General features: G+C 45.1%; 1 protein-coding gene across 2 annotated transcripts in view; it reads left to right on the top strand.

Moving 5' to 3' along the window:
* The first annotated feature begins 470 nt into the window (after positions 1-470).
* SNTG1 (syntrophin gamma 1) overlaps positions 471-15,126 on the top strand; it is a 315,377-nt gene continuing 300,721 nt past the window's right edge. For both annotated transcript variants that reach the window (XM_072952001.1, XM_072952000.1), the window contains exon 1: positions 471-1,052. The gene's annotated coding sequence lies outside the window, so the exon portion shown is untranslated. The remainder of the gene's footprint in view (positions 1,053-15,126) is intronic.

Here is a 15,126-nt window from a genome sequence, read left to right as displayed (position 1 = left end):
GGACTCGTGCGCGGGCCGGGTGGACGGGGTGGGCGGCGGGGGCAGATCCGGGGCTGGGCGGTCCGGGAGCAGAGCCGGTGTCCAGTCCTCCAGGCACCCGCCCTGCAAACGGCCCGACCCGGAGCCCGGTGAACGCCCCGACTCGCCCACCAGGTTTTCCACCATTTTCTCCTGAAACGAGCCACGTCGCTCACGTGGAACACACGACGAAGAAGCCGCAGGGGCTGTGCGGTTCCCTCTTCCTGAGAGCGGAGCCTGAGGCCCTGGCGGTCCGCCCCACGCGGAGCACCGCCGGCGGCCAGTCCTCGCAGGACAGAGCGCGGGGACGCCGAGGGGCAGCAGCGGCAGCAGACCACAAGGGGCCTCGCGGCGGAGGGTGGGGCCTCGCGGCGGAGGGCGGAGCCTCGTGGTGCAGGGCGGGGCCTCGCGGCGGAGGGCGGGGCCTCGCGGTGCAGGGCGGGGCCCTCGGGGAAGAGCGGACGACCCCTCGTCCCCCTCGTCCTGCGGCCGCTCCCCTACACACACCGCGTCCTGGGGCCGGAAGGTGCCGTGAGCCGCCTGAGACGCGGGGCGAGCGCGACGGGAGGAAACCAAGCCACGAAGATCCCTGGCCTGTTACTCCGTGCCCGGCACCCACACATTTGGCATCTGCTTCAGCCGAAGAATCACCTTAACCTGCATTTGGCTTTGCTGTCGCACCGTGACTGGGCCCCGGGCGTCTGAAGTCTCCCCCCAGACAGGGAACCCAACGTCTCCCCTCAGACGCGGAACCCGCCGTCTTCCCTCAGACGCGGAACCCGCCGTCTTCCCTCAGACGCGGAACCCGGCGATTCCCCTCAGACGCGGAACCCGGCGTCTCCCCTCAGACGCGGAACCTGGCGTCTCCTCTCAGACGGGGAACCCGGCGTCCCCCCTCAGACGGGGAACCCGGCGTCTCCCCTCAGACGCGGAACCTGGCGTCTCCTCTCAGACGGGGAACCCGGCGTCCCCCCTCAGACGCGGAACCCGGCGTGCCCCCTCAGAAGGACCCGGCGCCCCCCGGCTCCGGGCAGGTACGTCCGTTCTTCTCTGGACGCGGGAGGTGGGAAGCGGCGTTGGGAGGCGGCGGGCGCCGGGGCGCCGGGACGACGCGGGATTTGGGGTCGGAGCCGGGGATGGGGGTTGGGCCGGGGTCACGGCGCGGGGACGGGTCTCCCTCGGCGTCGGGCCCCCGGCGCGTCGACGCGGCGTTAGCAGCGGGAGGGGGTCGCGGAGCAGCTTGGTGTCCGCGGGCCGAGCCACCGGGGAGCCCGCCCCGCCCCTGTCGTGCGGCCCGCCCGCGAGGCCCGAGGGCGCGCGGTGTGCGCGGGGCCCGGCTTCCGAGGGGCCGGCCGCCGGTCGCGTCCCGTCCCAGCCCCGTGGAGGCGGCAGCAGGGGCCCGCGGCTGTGGACGCGCGGGGACGGGGCCCGGGTGCGGACGGGACCCGGCGGCGGGAGAGGCCGGCTGTGTAGCGGGTGCGCACGTCCGCGCGTGGCGTGTGCTGTGTTCTCGCGTGTAAAGTGACACACGCGACCCCAGTGTCGCCTCGTCTGTGTTCGCCCCGAGGAAGCCGCGCCCCCCACGCCGTCAGCCCGCCTGGGTCGGAGGGCGTCTGGTGCGGGTTGAGGGGGATAACCGGCTTGCTCACTGAGACCCACGCGGGCCGAGTGCGGGGCGGAGTCACTTGGTCCGCGGTTTGTAAGCGCGTCGCGCCGCGCGCCTCTGACGCGGGTTTTCCCAGACGCGGCCGCGGCCCAGCGTGGGGGCCCCGAGCCAGCTCCCTGCGGCCGCTGCCCTCATGGCCGGGGTCCGCCCTCGGGCACGGGGCGCCGGCCCCGCGGTGGGGAGCCCCAGCTGACGCGGGGCAGTCCCCCGGGCAGCTTCCCGTCAGCCTTTGCTGAGGGGCCGCTGTCCGCGCTTCCAGCGGCTGCAGAGGACCTGGCGTTCGGGGCCCACAGGACGTTTCCGTTCGGCTGCGGGCCCTGGGATGCTCGGTGCGCTGCTCCGTGCGCTTCCCTGTGCGGTTCCCTGTACTGTTCCCTGTGCGCTGCTCCGTGCGCTTCCCTGTGCGCCTAGGGGAGGGCCCGGTCCAGGCACACGACACTCAGGGGAGGAGCGTGTCTGTTTAAGAAACCCTGTATTTTCTCTTTCTAATCCCTAAATACTTAATAAGTCGTCTTACTCTCCTTTTATTACTGAGAGATTTTTGGGCAGTAGGCGGCTGGGCGGCCGCTGTGAGACCACGTGTCCCCGTGTCCTCAGGGTCACGCACCTTGTTCCGTCCTTGCGCCCTGCCTGTGCGCTGGGACTCCGGGAACCTCTCTGTCGGGGAAGAAGGGCCTAGAGCCGAGCCCCGGGTCAGCAGGTCACCGGTTCACTGGCGGCCCCCGGTCAGGTGGTCACCAGGTCAGCGGCGGCCCCAGGTCAGCGGCCCGTGCGGCCAGTGCCGGCTCTCAGAAGGGCCGCAGGAGCGAGGGGAAGGACCGGGCGTGTCGGCGGCAGGGCCCTGCTCCACCAGGAGCCAGAACCGTAGTTTAGGTTAGTTTTCATTCGTGAGAAAATCTGACCACCGTGGGTTGAACGGGGATGACTGTTGCCCGAGGCCCTGAGGGGATGGAAGTTCGGGCTTTTGCAGATTCCGTGCGTTCCTAGGAGACAGGCTTGTCCTGTTCTCGTCTCCGTCCGCCTTGTTCCTGACTTCACGCCACTCCTTTCCTTTGGGGGCATTTTAGTATCCGAGCTGTAGATTTAATAACAAATTGATTTGGAATAAGCACAATATGCTGTGACCAACCTTTGTTTTTATTTTTTCTAACGAGTGTGTTTTTCTTGGATTGGAGGGACAGCAACTATAAATTATTTCCAATAATATTAAATTAATGACCTGAGGGAGTAAATTTTCCCTAATACCGTAAAAGTAAATGTATAACTTATCTCCCCAAATTACTGTATTTTGTTCTTCTTCTTTTTTTCCCCTTAACCATCACTAAGTTCCAAGGGAACTAAATTGAAGAATTGACATTTTGTAATAGAAAGAGATTACTGTGCTAAGTATTGTACAGGTTTAGGAATTTGCCTAGCTGATTTCATTAATGAAATGGCTTACTTCCCACGTAATACCATTAGAAATTTTGGCTGGGGGACTCTCATGAAAGGTATGTTACCTCAATAATGTTAAATTCTTAAGTGTCTGAAGCAGAAAGCAATCTGTTCTCTTGAAGTACATTTTCTAACCTCTGCCTTATCCGTTTCCAGAAGGAAAATTATCTCGAAGGCATTTTTGATTGAATTCTAATTAATCAGCTTTCCTGCTGGCTTCCAGGATTAGATAACTAGGGAAGTCCTACTGCACAATCAGGAACTGGGAGTGAAGGCTGCAGGGGCACACACTGGTGGCTGAAATATACTACACATGCTATAAAAGTGTAAGCAACAATAATGCTTTTATTCTATTAAAATAAATATTCAAGTCATAATTCTTATTGTCTTACTAGACAATAATAGCCTCATTAAATAGTCATAGATTTTCTTCAGGTGAGTTAGGCTTTCATTTAGAAGTGAAAATAGAAAAATTTTCCTTAGGCTTACAAGTTGAGGGAGTTAATGACTTGGAATATTTCATATAAATCATATAATACACAGTAAATAGTGTTAAAAGAAGACTCATAGTTGGTCTCTAGCAATGCAAGTTCTGACAATCAAACTGGCTATTTCAAATAATTCAGCAGAATACATGCTTTTCTTCCTATCCTGGTGGTGTCATAGTTTCTCATCAGAGGTGGTCACAACTTCACTTGATTGTTTTTTAAAACTTTGGTTTTTGTTTTTAATTTTCTAAACTACTTATACTTCCTTTTATGTATGTCCAGCTTAAAACCCACCAAAACAACCAAATTTGAGTATGGTTTATTAACTTAACTTTCTTTCACCTAAGGTGGTTTTACTTTGATTCATAGTGTGTACACTTTAATTTTGTCATTTACTTTTGTTTTTAGCATTCTGTTTCTGGCATCTGCTTTACAGAATGAAAGTTTAATAACATCTCATATAGTAAAACCTTACTTAAGCCTAATTTTTTCTCTTCTAGTTTTATTGAGAGATAAGTGACAAAGCAGTGTGCGTGTCTAAGGTGTATAGCACAATGATTTGGCTTCTGTACATCATGGGATGAATTTCACAATCATGTTAGTGACCGTCCATATCTCATAGAAATACAAAATAAAATGAATAGAAAAATTTTTTTTCTTTGTGATGAGAACTCCTAGGATTTACTCTCTTAACAACTTCCTATGTAACATACAGCAGTGTTAACTATAGTCACTATGTTGTGACTATAGTCACATTACATCCTTAGTACTTATCTTACAACTAGAAGTTTATACTTTTTGACAACCTTCATCCAATTCCCCCTTCCTATCCCCCACATATGGTAACCTCAAATCTGATCTCTTTTTCCATGAGTTCACTTTTTTGTTTTTAAAGTGTAATTTACCTATGATATTATGTTAGTTCCTGGTGCACAACATAGTGATTCGATGTTTCTATACAATATTATGATGACCGCAATAGTCTAGTTTTTTTAACCTCCGATTTTATAAACAGTGTTTTGTTTGACATTCTTTTTCCAGATGATAATAATACTGATCTATATTTGTGCTAGTACATCGGATATGATCTTTCCACTTTCTAAGTTAAATTTTATTTATAAGTGTGCAAGCTCTCAAAATTCTACTTACTAAAATTTCAAACAATTTGTTGTAATAACAACAAGGTAGGTTTTCGCAGTATCTACCAGTATATGTATAAGCATGTGCATATACAAGTAAAACTTATTTTTTCTTGATATAAACGTATTTTGTCTTAGATGTCATAAATGAGATGTGAAAAAATAAATTTTTCTTTTCTACTGGCCAACTAATGTTAAGTTTAACTCTCAAGATCATTTTTTTCACTAAGGAACATTATAAAGAGCTGTGCTTTGAATTAGGATAATCCAATGAAACAATATTATTTCAAAGTTGAAAAAACTGTTAAAGCTTATCTAATATAATCTCCTCTCTTTTGAATAAAATACTCCTTTTTTTCTCTGAACCTGGGGAACACCCCATTGTAGGAGTTGGAAGACGAAAGGGTTTATGATGGTAAAGTCAGGAGTGCAAGACATTGAGTGGGTTAGCAGAGAAATCGAAGGTAGTGTATTAAAGGTCATAATGGACACGTCTTGACTTCATTTAGAATCATCCCTGATCTTAAGCAGTAGAGGACACTTTATTACCTCAAAGCCCTGTAGTTAGTAGAACAAGAGTGCTGGAAACAGATGTAGTGATCGCCCGGCAACATCGCCTCATCACTTAAATACGAGTGTTGAAGTCCAGTGGTAAGATGATTGGTACTTGGTTTTTGTTTTAAGATCAGAGAATCCAGAGATTGAGAAAGACCAATTGAAAGGGAGATGTGAGTGAAATAAGAGAAAAGGAAATAATCAATAGATGAGATTTCAGATACTCCAGAGTAGAAAAATCCCAGACTGATGAGTTCAGTCTTAATTCAACAAGGCCACTCAAGATAGTCTAAATCAGAAAATTAAAAAAGAAAGGATGGATACAGCTCTCTGTACATTTGTTGGATTTGGGGTAAATATTAAGGATATTATTTTTAGAACTGGAAGTAAGTTTATTTTCTGTGAATAAATCTGGCTGCAGGGTTATAACTTCAAGGAAAATGGAGAAATTGGAAGATACACCTGCTGAGGACTGGAGGAATTGTTGATGTAGAGGGTTGGTGGACTGAGTTGAGAACCCAGCTGAGTTTGGACACCATGAAACAATGGTGGTTTCAGTGTGTGCAGCTGAGTGATTTTGCTCCCGTAGCTTTCAGCAGTGCAGGGACTTTGCACATTCACCCAGCTGCGTTTCCCCTCACCCAGCACAGACACACTATCTGGTCTGTGTGGAAGAATATGATAGCAGAAATGATCCGGATAGTGACAGATAGAAATTTGTCATCTGTGCTCACTCATCTGTGTGAGTCTAGAACACCCTCTGCTGTGTCCTGCCGGCCCCCGGCTGGACCTGGACACGCAGGCACAGTCCCCGCCTCCTCAGAGCGTCACCGCGGTCCTCTGTTACTTGAGTGTCATTTATTCAGCTTCTTGTTGGTTGATGCTCAAGATACTTCTACCCTAAAGTTTTAAGGTTTTTCTAGACCTAAATGTCCATTTCTTTAAACATAAATATTTTCTGGGTTTCAGCGAGTCTACAAATTCACACTTGACAGTCGGGATGTATAACTACTGGGAAAATGTGTCAAGTCTAAATTTTAAGAGGAAAAAAGGCCTTAGAAATTCAAAAAACTAACTGAACACTGGAAAACACATATGTTATTCCACTTAATGTTTAAATTTGCAGTTTTTGGTTTGTCTTGTTTTTACCAATTTAGAAAACAAGCCACTTAGCCCATTTCATTTAATTTCATCTTATTTCCCCAAATTTATTCATAAAACCAAATGAAATTGGAGGATGTAGTTACCATCTTACAATCATGGCTTTACTTCCTCCGGGCGATGAGATTTCAAGGGAACAGCACCATGCCAGATTACCTGAAGTGTTAAACACCTTGGAAATGAGGGTGTTTATGCTCATTATTCTTGTATAAATGTATCAAGGTGAAACAGTGAAGCAGAAACCGTATGTTTTCTTTTCCCTCTCCAGCGTTTGATGAAGCCTTTGCACTTCATTCCTCACGTCCTTGTCCTTCTCCTTTTCCTTCAGTTCTAAATTTATCTATGAGCCTCACATTGCATGTGAGAGAGAATTATTTTGTTACTCTGTAGCTTGGAAATAAGGGCAAACTTAAAATACAGAAGACATTTTCTAAAACGATAAAGCCCCTGTAAATAAACAGACTGCAGCATTTCTCAAAATACTGACCATTAAAAAACTGCAATTATTTGAAGAAATGTCCTAATGATAATCAAAATGTTTATTAAAATTTGCCTTCCCGCTCCTGTTTCATTATGAGCCCACTCAAGTCATATTTCTCCCTCACCCCAGTACGGAAATGTTCTGAGGTCATCACTGAGATTTGTGTTGTTAAAACCATAACCAGTTCTAAGTGCTCATCCTGGTGGATGTCAGGTTGATCTCCGCCCCACTAGAGATATTCTGTCACTTGACTTCCAGAAAAAAAAAAAACAGTGTTGTGATTTTCCTCCAATCTACTAGTTACTCTTTCTTAGATTTTGCTGGGAGGTGTTCCTTCTTTGCTCCTTATCTTGAGATCTTGGTGTGCCCTGGGGGTTAATCCTTGGACATCTGTTATTTCATCCAGTTTCATGGCCTGAAAGACTATGCCAGGTCTGAAATTTGCATATTCAATCAAGACGTTGCCTCTAAGTCCACCTCATATATATGCAGCTCAATATAGCTCTTTGGGTATGCAAAAACCATATTAAAATTAAGTTGTCCAAACCTAATTCTTGACTTTTCTTTTCAAGCCTTCTCTTGTCCACTTTTCCAGTTGTTGAAACCAAAAATTTTCTTTTTTCTGCCTCCCATCTGTCACTTACTCCACTGAGAGAGTATTTCTTCATTCAAAACACACCAGAATCCAGCCATGCCACACACCCTCTGCTTTTCCTGTTTCAGCCAAGTGACACTGTCTTTTGCCTGGGTTATAATTCTGCCCTCTGGACTGGGTTTTTGTCTCTGTCCACTCTCTCCGCTCTATTCTCAACACAATCGCCAAAGTGATCTTATTAAAATAAAGTCAACTCAAGTCTGATCAGCATCTGTCAGGATCTCAGTGACTTTTGCTCACTCTCCCACCAGCCCCAGTCCTCCCGGTGGCCTTTGCTGAGCCTGTCCACTCACCGCTGCCACACCTTTGGAGCACAGCTGTCACCCAGCCCAGCCCCACCCTTAGAGCCATGGAGGTCCCCTCTTCACACGCGGCTTGGCACTTGCTGTTCTGTCTGCCTGAACATCCTTTCTCTGATGTCTGCATGGCTCCCTCAGGACAGGCTCAGATGTCCCCTTCACAGCTGCCTTCTCTGCCCCCTCTCTGAGATGAGTGCTTGCCCCCTGTCCCCTCCCCAGGCCACTGCTACCCAGTCCCATTCTCTGCTTTATTTTCTCTCCTTAGCGCTTACAGTCAGGTGGCGTACTAAATACACGGAATCCTTTGCTCAGTTTTATTTGCCTCTCTGACTAGAACAGATGCTGCAAAAGAGCTAGAAGGGTAGGGTGGTCTTTTAAAATTTTGTTCCCTGCTGTATCCCCAGTGCCTAGATCAGTCCCTGCCTTAGTGAATACGGTTGAATCGATCGGTTAATTGTAGCTGGTATTAGCATCTAATCACCCCTCACTGCAGGGCAAGGAAAGCCGTGGTCTGGCATGGCTTGGAAAGAGTCTGTCCACCCACCTGGGTTTCTTGTTCAGTGCTGACCGCAGTAGCCGGTGCTGCTCCGGGTCAGGCCCGGTGCCCTCTGTTCCTGCTTCAAGCTCCACGGTCCGCTTCTCTTCCTGCCTTTGGCCATTTGTGCTGAAGTGACTGATTGCTTGGACCTGAGCTTTTATATCTACAGCAGAGAGTTCTCAGCCTTTTTCTCACTCATCATTCCTAGTCCAGATTTTAAGCCCAGGTGTCATGAGCTGTAGTCCTAAAAATCTATCAATTCCAGTTCTTCCAAGTTTTTAAATAACAGAAATGCCGAAAGAGCTTGTGCGCTCAGACAGCACCTGCTCCTCCCGGCTGGCCTGGAATGTTTTCTGTCTTTCTCATGCGTGTTGTAGCTCTCCCTGCCTTTATCCCTCCGATGGCTCTTCAGCTGTGACATCGCCAGGGGCCCTACACTTTTGTGAAAAGGAAGAAACTTCAGTGTTGAGCCTGACCTGAGAAAAGCTAGCCCGTAATGCAGATGTCACAGATGGTGCAGATTCCCTTAAGCAGTATCAGGTGTTGTCCTTGGTTGCAATCACCCAGACTTCTCCTCTCTCCTGCCCCCATGTCACATACATGTGTGAGATCAGAAATTGTGCTTTATGGATAGAGTCAGAAATAACTGCTTCCTGCCAGTTATTTAATGTACTTCAGTCCCCTCCTGTTAGTCTGCTGCAGATTTAGAGGAGAGGTGACCCTTCGTGTCAGTGGCATACAGTTATGTTTGTTTTAGCTGATTGAGGGGAACTGTTTCACCGTGTCTGAACTTTTGGCCCTTTGAAAGCATCAGAGCCTAGCTGCCAAGTGATACAGTTGTCAAAGGGTTGGGGTTTTTTTTCCCCTTTCATTTTCTTCCCAGACACCTTATCATCTGATTTAGTTGATAACTGGCCCACCATCTCTGTCGAGGCACCAACAGCTCTCAGGGTGTTGTGGATTTTTAACTCCTTTGTGCACACGAGGCAGGCCTCCTTTTGCATGCTGGGAACAGAACGTAGGCGAGAAAGCAGTGAAACCACTGGAGGCTTCTGGTATGTCCTGTGGACTGGCTCCTGTCGTGGAAGGGTGGGGACAGCTGCCCCTCAGGGGCAGGGAGCCGCCTCTGGTGCCAAAGCAGGTGCTCGTTCTGGTTGGTAAAGTCATCTCGCAAGTGTCAGGTTATTTGACTTGTACAGCCTCGTGTGAAGAAGGCAGGGCCCGAGCTCCGTTCTGTAGACAAGAACGCTCAGCTCAGAGAATTAGATGCTTGCCAGGTGACACGGGCAATAAAGGTGCGGTTTGGGCCGTGAGCCATGACCTCGGCTCTGGGACCAGCGCTCTTTCCAGCTGGCACCTCACTTGTTGTCATGTCTGTATGTGTTTGGCACCTCCAACTCCAGACATTTTATTCTGTTGAAAACCCTGCTACTGAATAATGGACTCTGTGAAGAAGTGGAGGTGCAAACTGAAGTGATGCAATTAAATCATTTAGGAAAATGATGCATCAAAAAATACATATTTTTAAAAAATCTAATTTCAGATTTTTTTCCCTCCGCTAAATACAGGTGCACCGTGTCATTACTGTTTAGCCCTCAGGAGAGTCTGCTGCATTTCTTTCCCCCTTTTTCCCCTTTATCTGTGTTGTTGCCTCAACTATAATGGGTCTTCTGGAAGACATGGGTGATGTCTCTCATTTGTATATGTTATTAATGGTTCATAACTGGTGTATAGTGTGACTAAAAGATTATTGATGATGAAATTTATTTATTTGTATGGTTCTCTATATCCGCCCCCACTCAGATCTATACATTTGTTTAATATCGTGTCACAGTTTTCCCCTTTGTTTTGGAAAGAAATGTGAGAGTCCTGGGGGACTGCCCAGTTCTGTTGGTTTGCTATCAGCCTTGTTCAGGTTTCAATTCTCAAAATTGTTTAAACAATTACATACAATACTTCCTCCAAATTTGGTAGATTTGAGCATTGTTTGAAATAATAACAAAATTTAAGTCATCTTATGACCCAGAAATTCCATTACCAAGTATACATCCAAGAAAAATGAAAACATGTATTCAGACAAAAACTTGTACAAAATGTTTATAGCAGCATTATTTATAATGGCCAAAGGTAGGAACAAACCAAAAATCCATCAGCAGACTGACGGATAAGCAAGCTGTGGATATGCACACAATGGAACATCACACAGCCATAAAAAGAAACCAGTCCTGACACACAAGGCAACACGAATAAACCTTGATGCTACAAGAAAGTCAGTGTTACAAAAGACAGCACACTGTATGATTCCATTTATATGAAATGCCAAGCATAGGCAGATCTATGAAGACAAAATGTATTTTAGTGTTTGCCAGGGACTAGTGGGATTGGGGAATGGTGAGTGACTGCTTAATAGGTACAAAGTTTTCTTTTGGGGTAATGAAAATGTCCTAAAACTAAATTTTGGTGACAGTTGCACAAATGTATAAATATACTAAAAACCGCTGCATTTGTACACTCTTAAAAGGTGAATTTAATGGTATATAATTTTTATTATATTTTTATTATTTTTGTGGTCAGTTTACAATGTTGTGTCAATTTCTGGTTTACAGCATCATGTTTTAGTCATACATATACATACATGTTCATTTTCAGAGTGGTATATGAATTATATGCCAAAAAAGCCATTATGTAAAAGATGTAATGGCATTTTGTATTTGCTTAAGGAAATTATTTCTTCTAAATACATAAAATATAAATGTTAACGACTGAATTTTAAATATTAATGCTGCTTCCCCCAAACAATGACAGTGGTCTTATGGAAAAAACGAATGTTTTAGGAAAATCTTCATGGAATCTAGCAACAACCACCATTTTTGCATTAAGTACCTCTACTAAACAACTTCTATTTATTTAATTTAAAATACAAAATTTAAGTTCAAGAATAAAACAATGCATTTCAAAAATTTGATGTAATTACAGTTGAAAGATTTGTCTTACTTTAATTGAAAAGCAGGATTATTGTGTGAAATTTACTTTTCCCTTTGAAAATTCAGTTTAGAAGATAGATGTTTTTATTGCTGAATTACTTGATGTTTTCCTTTTTTTCCCTCCAAGAGGAGCTGTTCTTACATATAATAGAACATTTTGCTAATGCCTCTGGGGGGATAAGAATGATTTAGTGATTTTCTTTCTGGAAAATGCCCAAATGAAAATTGCTTGCTCACTTGGCATTATCAGTGGGAATTAAGTCATGGATCCATGTGTCTCCATCCTGTTCCCCAGAGTCTGGTCCTGCCTGATCCAGAACAGTTAGGGGAAGTGAATTTTATTGTGGTTGACCTAGGGTTTTTGCTCCAGTTGAAGGACTCTGCTAAAGATCCAGAACTATTTAGATCTTGATTTCCTGTTTGATTTTCAGTTTGCAGAAGGGCCCACATTATGGTCATAGTTAGAGGCCTATACATTGGGATCCTGTAGTTCTAAGGACATTATTTAAATTTCTTTTACCTGAATTTCTGGTGTTTTATTAGAGCAATATGAATCTGCCATTAATGATTTTGTAAGGATTAAATTTGATGATGTACACAAGCTTTAGCATAATAACGTAAGTGGTTGTAATAGTGATCATACGACTGCTTGAATTTTATTCTCTCTTCTGCCCCAAAGATTTTATCTACACCAGGTCAACAAACTTCACATAAATTGGGATTACTAAGTTCCAAAGGATGTTTATTCTGGAATTTCTAGTAAATTTGGGAAACATACTCACTTTAATTACTTGTAACAAAGGCTGGTGGTTTCCCAGATCTGAGCGGGGGGATGATGGCAAGTCATGGTTACTGGGAGTTAAGGTTTTTGTCAGGACCTAGAGGAGCTGCACTTGAGTAATTCTGCCACGGATCTTGTGCTCATCCGCCTGACATCCTCCCTCTTTCCCTTCCCCTATTGGCCCCCCCCCCCCCGCCACATGGCTCCTTTACTTTTGGTAAAGCTGACTCCATCTTGACGGTAGAAAAAGCTTGAATCACTCAGTCCTCACATCCCACCCACTGGAGGTATCTACTGTTGTAGTGATTGGCATATGACCTGATGTGGTCAATAATGTATATGTAGAGACATCAGGAACCTTTAGAGAAACAAATAAATAGGCTTCCTTAGTCTCCTGAAATAACTTCCAGAAGAAATCCTCTCTCTGTCCTTAGAAGTAGATGATGAAAAAGCAAGTAGCCCCTTGGCTACTTTGAACTAAAAGGCGAGCTGGAATGAACCTGATGTCACACAATGCAAAGCAGAGTAAAGGAGCAAAGACTGGAACCTTTGTGATGCTGTTACACTGCTGAGTTAAGTCGTGTGTGAAGAATCCCTGCCCACTGACTTTCTGTCATTTGAGCTAATAAACCCCCTTTATTACATGAACCAGATTGAATTATATTTTATTTGTTTGTTTTCTTTTTGGCAACAGCAAATATACTGAAATGCCACATAGAGTTGTATATGCATTTTCTATTTTTTCTGATATTAATAATTCAAAAGATGTAGCCTAGTAAGGGTCTAAAACCTATTTATTCATACTGTTAATCACATAATAAACATGCATTAAAACAAAAAAGAAAAGCTTACATTCTAAACTGAGAAACGATGAGAATATAGAACATGGCTTACATGCTATCATGAGTGTTGAAGAAATAAAAATGAAATCATTCCAAGGATGACAAAAATTGACCATCTTTAGTAAGAGATTATATATTTTGTCATGATAACTTGTCACATATATATTACCTTTGAGTATTTGCATCTTCAAGAATTTTTAACTTTTACTGTTATGTTTCTCACTTTTGAAAAAAGAACACTAGACATTATTTGAGTACAATGACATAGTCTACTAATATTACTGTAAAATTAAAAATAAATGGCCAATGGTCGTATATTACAGTGAATTTTTATCCAAAATAAATTTGAAATGTGCTGTAAGGATTATTATATACATACAGTGTGTAAGTATGTCTACCACACTGCATTATTTTTGAAGTAGGAGAGAAGAGTTTTTATATACCCAGAAAATCAGTTCAGGTGTACAATGGTGAGTATCTGACGTTCAGGTATAAACGCCCCATGAGATGGAGGCTTGGTGGCGTGACGGGTGGGCACTGTGTTCTTGGGCATTTTTCTCTCTCTCGTTTAGACCAGGTAACATCTTTGTGCAGGGATGCTCCATGGGCCATTCCGTATTTTTAAGCACAAATATTTCTTTCTCCAAAGAAATGTGACAACTCTGAATTTTGAGGGCTTTGTTGGAGTTAATAGCTTTAAACTGTGTTTCTTTCCTTTTGAGTAGTATCCCTTTACTGTCAGCAAAATGTTAAATTCAGTGCTGACAAGTTTTAATATTTCTTGTATATGTGTGATTCCAGGTGACTGTCCTATGAGGCAAGAAAAGATCTTTTGAGCATTCCTGGGTCCTTCTATGTTTCTTTTGAGAATTGTACTAGTATTTGAATTTTGGACAGAAACTGTCAATCCCCTAATGTCAGATGGTAAGAGAGAGATTTTGTAAATTTATCCTCTTTTCTGATAAAGACAGGTGAATAGGCACTGAAAATACGGCAGTGAGCAAACACAGAAGCCTTCCCCCTGGGTCTTCTGCTGTGACGAAGGTGGCAGAGCCTTGAACAGCAACAAAATGTAGCATTTTGTTTTGCGGGAAAATCCTATATTACTTTACTGCCTCCTTGTTAGAACCTGCCGCAAGTACATCTTTGCACATGATGGACTGGGGTAGTCACACAGTAAGAGGGACATCCAATATGTTTGTGGGAAAAGGTTAAATGAGGTTGGCAAAAAATGAATTATTTTCCCACACATATTAATTCTGCCTAAAAAAGTGCTTTTATCTAACAGTTTTTACTGGTTGGACGTCGTGAACACACTGGCCTCTTCTGTGATGTTGCCTGCATCTCATTTTCTGTCTGCCAATCTTCATGTGGGACAGTGCAGCCGGGGCTGTTTCGCTGATTGTGTTTTAGTGACGTGGGAATTGAGGATGGATTGTTTAATGCTTTACGTGGAAATCTGGGCTTGGGGCACACAGAAAAAGTACTGTCACTCACTCTCCTGTAGGTACCCAGGGTCAGCACTGTGGGTAAGGCCTGCAAGGTGTGTGAGCCACAAAAACGTTGTAAAGTACAGGGTCCTGATAGTATCAGTCCTTCACATTGGTACAAACGTTAACATTCCAGACAGGTTCTGTATCTGTTATTGTCTCATCGTACTGCAGTGACTCTGAGGCTTGGAAGTCAGGTTACTGAACTCACTGGGATGTTAGGCCCTGTTTTACAATGTAGGTTGTATTATTATTTAGGTGTGGGAGGTCAGCGGGTCAGGAGGTGATGCCGTTGAGAAGGGAGTTTGTTGCTTTTGGTTCCCAAGGTGGGGGGTGGGGCACACCACTCCACGGGGGCCACGTAGAGGGAGGCACCAGGCTCCAAACAGAAACCAAGGGGAGGCCAGTGGTGGGCAGGAGCCTTTCTTGGGTTCTCATGGGAAGGAACAGGGAAGGCAGGTAAACAGGCGTAGGATGAGCTGGTTTGAACGTTTCAATGGGCTTTGGGGCAGAAGGGCTCTCCCTTGTTGTCTAGTACCTGTCTCTGGGGTTACCAGGACAGCTGGGGGCTGGCCTGGAGGGCGGGAGCCCCATG

This window comes from Vicugna pacos, chromosome 29 (assembly GCF_048564905.1).
Source record: "Vicugna pacos chromosome 29, VicPac4, whole genome shotgun sequence".
Taxonomy (NCBI): Eukaryota; Metazoa; Chordata; class Mammalia; order Artiodactyla; family Camelidae; genus Vicugna; species Vicugna pacos.
Note: the sequence above shows the minus strand (reverse complement) of the source record. Positions and strands in the feature narration are given on the sequence as shown.